Source organism: Vombatus ursinus, unplaced genomic scaffold, assembly GCF_900497805.2.
Source record: "Vombatus ursinus unplaced genomic scaffold, bare-nosed wombat genome assembly UNPS02014797.1, whole genome shotgun sequence".
NCBI lineage: Eukaryota > Metazoa > Chordata > Mammalia > Diprotodontia > Vombatidae > Vombatus > Vombatus ursinus.
In genome coordinates this window covers 8,551,531-8,558,994 of record NW_020954575.1, presented here as the reverse complement: position 1 = coordinate 8,558,994, position 7,464 = coordinate 8,551,531, and positions in this window count along the sequence as shown.

Genomic DNA, 7,464 nt, shown 5'->3' with positions numbered 1-7,464 from the left:
CTCCATGTAGTCCTTTGTATATTCTTATCACAGAAGTCCTGGGAGAACCACAGGTTAAGGGAGTGAGAGGGTGGAAATAGTAGTCTTCCTCTTGAAAACATGGAAGAATGATTAGTAACTACCATTTTGTTTCCTTTTTTTTTTCCCAAAATTATTAGCCAGCAATCATAAGGGGCAGCTAGGTAGCTCAGTGAATAGAGCTCTGGGCCTGGAATCAGGAAGACTCATCTTCTTGATTTCAAATCTGGCCTCAGACAATTACCAGCTGTGTGACCCTGAGCAAGTCACTTAACTCCATTTGCCTCAGTTGCCTCACCTATAAAATGAGATGGAGAAGAAAATGGCAAACCACTTCAGTATCTTTGCCAAGAAAATCCCAAAAAGGGTCATGTTGAGTTGGACATGACTGAAAACCAATAAGAAAGTCATAAAGGCAACTTCTTTCTTTGAGATGACTCATTCAGTGCTACTTTAAGGGACTGAGGGAGGGAACACACTTTCCAGATGCCCAGAGTACTACCAGGTAATATATTAGTAACAATCGAGAAACGAATCGTAAGTAGAGGCTGGCAAATTTAAGCACACTGAAGCTTCAACTCCTCTGACTTTGGAATACTTGGGTAATTAATTTAGAGTATAATTTCAGGGAGGGATCTCAACATTTACCTAGTTCAATCCACTTATATTATAAATGAGAAAACTGAGGCCCAAAGGGGTGATTTGCCCAAAGTCACTGTCAGTGCCAGAGCCAGGCTAGACAGAGCCCAGGTGTCTAGCTTCTAATCTAATTGCATTATTTATACTGCCTCTCTAATAATTAACTTAATTCATTAAATTATTTAAAAATTAAGAGGAGAATTAAGGGAGAAAGTTTGATAAGAAAGCAATTCCTCCCCTCCTCCCACCCTATGTGAAAATGGATTCAGAGCTAGAAGTGACCTTGAAGATCATGAGATCTTAACTCTTCATTTTACATATAAGGAAACTGAAGCCCAGAGCATGTGACTTGTCCAACATCACACGTTTCTGTGACCAGGACCCCAAAACTCCATTGCCAAAGAGCACTTCACTTTGACTCATATTTGATGCATAATGTTTGAACTTACTGTACATTCTCATCTTGGTCTGATGTTTTTGTTCAACTATTTCCTATATATTAAAGTCTGTATCCAAGTGTCACTCTTAGATTTTAGATTCCTAGAGAGCAAGTATCATGTAATGCTTTTCTCTTTGCCAAAACAGATCATAACTCTTCTACTCTTCATTGTTCTTATCTAGGTTATACCATGTGCCCTCCATCAAGGATCTACGCAATATTCTAAGGACCCATTTCTTTTTTTGGTATCTCAAGGGCAGCCAGGGGGTGCGATGGTTAGAAATCTTAGCCTGGAGTCAGGAAGACCTAAGTGCAAATTGCTTCTTGGACACTTACTAGCTGTGTGACCCTAGACAAGTCGTTTGGCCTCTGTTTGCCTCAGTTTCCTCTACTGTAAAAATGGGGATAATAATAGCACTTATTTCCCAGGGTTTTTGTGAGGATCAAATAAGATAATGTGCATAAAGCACTTAGCAGAGTGCCTGACGTATGATAGGCACTATATAAATGTTAGTTGCTTTTGTTGTTAATGTTATTGTTGTTGTTGTTATTATTATCCCAACTGATCTAGTGAGCCATCCTACTTGATTCTCGTTATATGAAGGACTTGTTTCTGTAACCTGTTAAATATATTCTTGCTCAAACACCTCCATGCAGTTCCCTTGACAGGACACCCTGCTCAGACTAGACTCTTAATAAAGATTTCCACATGTTGATTCAATTTGACAATTCAATGAGTACCTGCTATGGATGAGGCTTTGTGTTAGACAATAGATCTACAAAGACCAAATGAAAAACAAAAGTCTCTGCCCTTGAGGAATTTACATTAGGTGGACAGTGATGCCTCATTTATACAGATAAGTACCAGATTACTTGGGGAAAGAGAAAGCACTAATAACTGGGGTTGAGGCAGAGAGTTGGTAAAGATGAGAGCACTTGAGTAATGATGACAATAATGATTATGGCAACAATAATGATGAAAAAGAAAAAAGTAAAGATGATAATGGCTTCCAGAAAAGTCTATTTAGCATTTGGTTCATGGAGTACAGTGATAGGCCTTTCAGTTACATAATATTCTCAGCCCACCACCACCCCACCTCCTCAAATATTTGTCCTAATGATTTTGGTTTTTTTTCCTCCACCTTTAATGGGGGAAACAATTAAGCCATTTTCAGTCCTTGCCAACTCTCCTACAGACAACACTTCTGAGTACCCCTTCTGACAGCATAATTAGTATTCCTGGGACATTTTTCACCAGCTGCTTATGTCTCTTCCAAGTTAAAAGTCAACAGCTAAATATATAGCATTGCAAGTGCACAAACAGGGAAATTGATTTTAACACTCAGAACCCTTTGATTATCAGTATTTATAGCTGTAATTAGAGAATGTTTTAATGTCTTATATAATCCATTCTTTATTGAAAGTCTCACGACAAAGAACTTGATACTAATTTCCTTTGGATCAGCAAAGAAGGAGCATCGTTCCTAACGCTTACTTAGTTTCCAGGTTGGGTAATTATAAAACATGTTGTCCTACATTATACACAGTACATTAGAGGCTGATTCACTTGTCAAGTGACTTTCATTGGGAGTTCCTGTTCCACGCTACTAGCATATTATATGTCTGTCCCCAGAGTCTGACTCAAGTGTGTGGTGTGTTATGAGTGATGTCTGCTGCTAATATTGGCAAAATAAAACTATTTGTCTATAATATGAACACCATGTCTTTGCAAAGTAGTGTGGTATGATGGGCAGAGCACTGGATTAGGAAACAGGACACCTTCATTTCACTTCTGTTTATATCACTGACTATATATGTGGCTTTGGGTAAGTTACTATTCCCTCTCAGCCTTTGCTTGTCACTTTATAAAATAAGTACAATGGATGATCTCTAATGTACCTTCCAGCTTGGAAATTCTATGATTCTATAATTTTAAGTGTATGATATGATGCACATGATATTTATTAGCCCACAAATATCATTTCTAAGTTGTGCATATAGCAAGTTTAGGTCATAACCTTGATGTTTTCTTATTAAGAAATACTGTAGGTTATATCATCTTTTTTTCCCCTGAATCAATTATTCAATCATTTATTAAGCACCTACACATGCCAGCCATTGTGTAAGGCATAAGGATACAAAAAAAAAGAAAAGAAAATAGAAAAAAAAACATTTGTTACCTTCAAGGAACTTATATACTAATAGTGAAGAAAACATATCTAAATCAGTATTCACAAGATGAATACAGTGTGGATGAACAGTAGCTTTAGAGTGGAAAAAAAACTAGCACAATGAAGATCAGTAAAAACCTCCTTGGAAGGGATGGTATTTATTTGAGCTGGGTCTTAAAGGAAACCAGGGAATCTAAGAGTCAGGAGGAGAGGAGTTCAGGAATGGGGCATAGACAATGCTGCTAAGGGGGAAAAAAAAGAAGGGACATAGTGTGTGAGAAACAGTAAGTAGTGTCAAGATGGCTAAGTGCAAGGGTGTGCTAATAAATATTTAACAACCAGTTCTCTGGGAAAAAAAAAATTGTGTACAGAAGGGGATGGGGAAGAGGGGGATAGAATATACCCAGGAAACACTTATAAGTTTAATCTACATCATTACTATTTTCTCCATCACTTTCTTAAGTCTAGGCAATCAATAAAATAATACATCAAGCTCTGATCTGTAGCATCTGCCAATTTCCAGGGTATACACGCTCACCTTGCAAATTTGACAATCAGCTTGTAGGGCTTGAGAGCTGGCTCCAGTACACCTCTGGCTAAGTTCATGAAATGTGTTAAAAGAATGTTAGGAAGGGGCCTATTTATAGAGAGCTTTACAGTGCCCAACGGAGGAGTTTATATTCAACCCTGAAGATAGTAGGAAGGCATTGGAGCTCACTGAGTAGCAGGGTGATATGGTCAGACTTGTACTTTAGGAAAATACTATGTGTAGGATGGATTGGAATGGGGAGGAAGCAAGGAGTCCAATTAAAAATGTATTGCAATTGTCCAAGAGAAAGGAAATGAAGCCCTGAACTAGGTTGATGCCTGTGAGTCAAGAGAAAGATTATGTATTTGCGATATTGATCTTGTTGGTATATAGACATTGGCATGTTGGCTATCCCATTAGACTATGGGCTCCTTGACAGCAAGGACTGTTTTTACCTTTTCTATCCCCAGCATGTAGCACATTGCTAGGCATATAGAAGACACTTAATAAATGTTGACTTGACCACATGATTTAACAACTTATTGAATTTGTGGGACAAGTAGGAAGAGGCATTTAGCATGATACCAAAGTTGCAAACTTAAGTGACTAGAAAGTTGGTGATGACATCAGAAGTTCAGAATAAGAATGGGTTTGGGGGGAAAGATGGTGAATTCTGGTTTGGATATGTTGAGTTTGAGATGGCTAGAGGAAATCCAGTTTGAGATCCTCCCTGTGGCTGAATAATGAGAGATGACCAAGTTTGCTTTGCCATCCTTTCTAGGAGCTCCACCTTATCAGAGGGGAATCCAGGCCAGCTCAGGACTGATATTCCCAGAGATGATCTTTTGGAATTTGGCCCTTCTGCCCTCTGGGAGAATTAAACTTGTGCAATAATTGTGCCTTTGCCTTGGCCATCCTCCATACCTGGAATGCCCTCCCTCCTTACCTCTGCCTCTGCCTCATAAAATCCCTCTCTTCCTTTAAAACCCAGCTCAGTCACCATCTTCTCCTAATTAACCCCAGAACTAGTGTCCTACCTCTCAAACTACCTTGTTTTAAATTCATATATGTTGGTATTCATTCACTTTATATGTGTAATATGTGTGTATGTTCTTCTTCTATCCCACGTTAGAATGTAAGCTCATTGTAAACTAGAATCATCTCATTCTTTGTATTTTTGTTGCCAGCGCCTGGCATGGTGCCTAATGCATAAATGTTTGTTTATTATTTGATACAAATCCTAGTAGGGGGTTTTAAGGAGGAGGCTATTATAGTAATCATTTTCACCAAACTATTCCCTCCCACCATCAAGTTAGAAGAAGAAAAAAAACAAGCTCCATCTTCTAAGCTGTGGGAAAAAGAATGGTGAAAGCATTCCCCATCTGGCACAAGATGCTGACTATTAAGTTGTTTGGGAAATGTGGAGTTGTACCCATCTAGAAGATTGGCCATGGCCATTTTAATATGTTTTTGAAAATCATTGAGTGCTTAAAAACCTGTAGTAAAAGCCCTAATAAACTAAATTAGACTAAGACCCTGCCAGAATTGTATTTACCTCCTGAAGTGGAGGTTTGGGAAACCATGTTAAAAATGAAAATAAAAAGGAAGGAAAAAAAGAAAAAGAAAATGATTTCGAGGTTGTGGGGGGCAGGGAGTGTAGGGGAACTCTTTCACCAAATGGACAAACCCCCTGCCATCCAAAAGAGCTCATTTGTAAGGGGACTAGCGATTGCTTTCAACATCACACGTTTTTGAAGGGTGATGCCACCCGCCGTCCATTTTTTGTTTTGTTGTGCTTTGTTTTACAAGTCTTATTTATTTTTACAAGGGCAGGAACGACAGAGGGGGGATGGAGTCCCTGTAGCCTAAAGAATACATGCTTTGTTCATTGTGTATGCCCAGGCAGTACAATGAACAAGCACTAATAAGAGGAAAATGATTGTAGCAAATAAAATCCCATATGCTTTAGTCACCCAGAAGGGGACTGTGGGATAGCAGTGATAGGCAATCCCTGAGCATAGCGCCGGCACAAGACAATCAGTGGGGCATCTTTGGGAACTCCCCCCAAGGGAAAAGACCATATAGCTCTTGAAGCCAACATCCCACCTGACACAGAACATCACTAAAATTATCTAGGAAAAGTGCAATGGGCTGGGGAGTCATAGGGCCATAGATTTTAGAGCTGGAGGGACCTTAGAGATCGACACATTCATTTTTACAGAGAAAGTAACTGAGGCACAGAAAGGTTAAGTGATTTGCCCAGGAACATGTAGTTTAGTAAATATCAAGGGCAGGATTTGAATCCAAGTTTTCCTGACTCTTCTTTCCATTATGAGCTCTGAGTTCTAAGGCCTTACCTTTCTAAATCTATTATATATTATTCCCCTTCACACACTCTATGTTCTAGCCAAAATGTCCACCTTGCTCTTCTTCAGACATGCTGTTCCATCTCCTTTCTCTTTGCCTTGGCACAGGATGTTTTCATATATGGGATGCCCTATCCTCATCATCTCTGCCTCTTAGAATCCCCAATTTTCTTCAAAGTTCCCCTCAAATGCCACCTCTTTCATGAAGCCTTCTTTGATTTCCCCCATAGCTACCCAGTTACTGGTTCCTCCCCCTCCAAAAAAGAACCCCAACTACCTTGTATTTATTTTGTATCTAATTTATACATATATGTGTACACATTATCTCCCCAGATAGATAGTTCCTTTAGGGCAGGAATCATTTCATTTTTGTTTCCATATCCCCAGCACCTAGCATATTGCCCAACACAAAGTAAGTGATTAGTAAATGCTTGTCAAATTGACATAGGAAACACTTAATGAATGCTTGTTGACTGACTCCACAACTTACTCTTGTGTGTGTGTGTGTGTGTGGTCTTGGGCAAGTCACTGAACTTCTCTATACCTTAGTTTCTTCCCTTGTGGGTGCTGATGTCTGCCCAACCTATTCCATGGAGGTGTTACAGATCCTACTTGGGGGATATGTGTGGGAATGCCTTGAAAGGTCACATGTTAAGCAATACTTTTAATCGTGCTTTGCCATATACCCTCTTCTCAGCCACTTTGATGAACTTGGTAGTGAAAGTGTTATTGACCCTATTTTACACATAACTACACTGCAGCTCAACAATCAGCAAGCGTATATTAAACACCTACTATGTGTCAGGGACTGTGCTATGTACTGATCATCTAAAGACCAAAATTAAGGACACACCTCTTTGGGGACTTATATTTGATCAGAGGAAGTAGATAAAAATGATATACTCAATAAATATGAAGTAATTTCAAAGGGGAAAAATACCAGAAGCTGGAGGAGAATCAGAAAACGTCTAATGTAGGAGAGGACTCGAGAGAAAAGAGAGGATAGAGCCCATTCTAAGTGATGGAGAGCAGACTCCACCAGAGGCATGGAGATGGGAGGAATGAACTGATTTACCCACAGTCACATAGGTAGTAAGTATTGGAGTCAAGGCTCAAATTCAATGTTTCAGACCCCAAGAGTGGTGTTCTTTCCACTACCTCCCTCCCCCTATCTCCTACTAATCACACCTAAGAATTTTTTTTAAAAAACAAGCATTATTCTGTAATTGGTATTTTCAATGTTTCAGTAGTCTTGAAACATGGAGACTTTTTCTGCCCACGAAACGTGGAGACTTTTTCTGC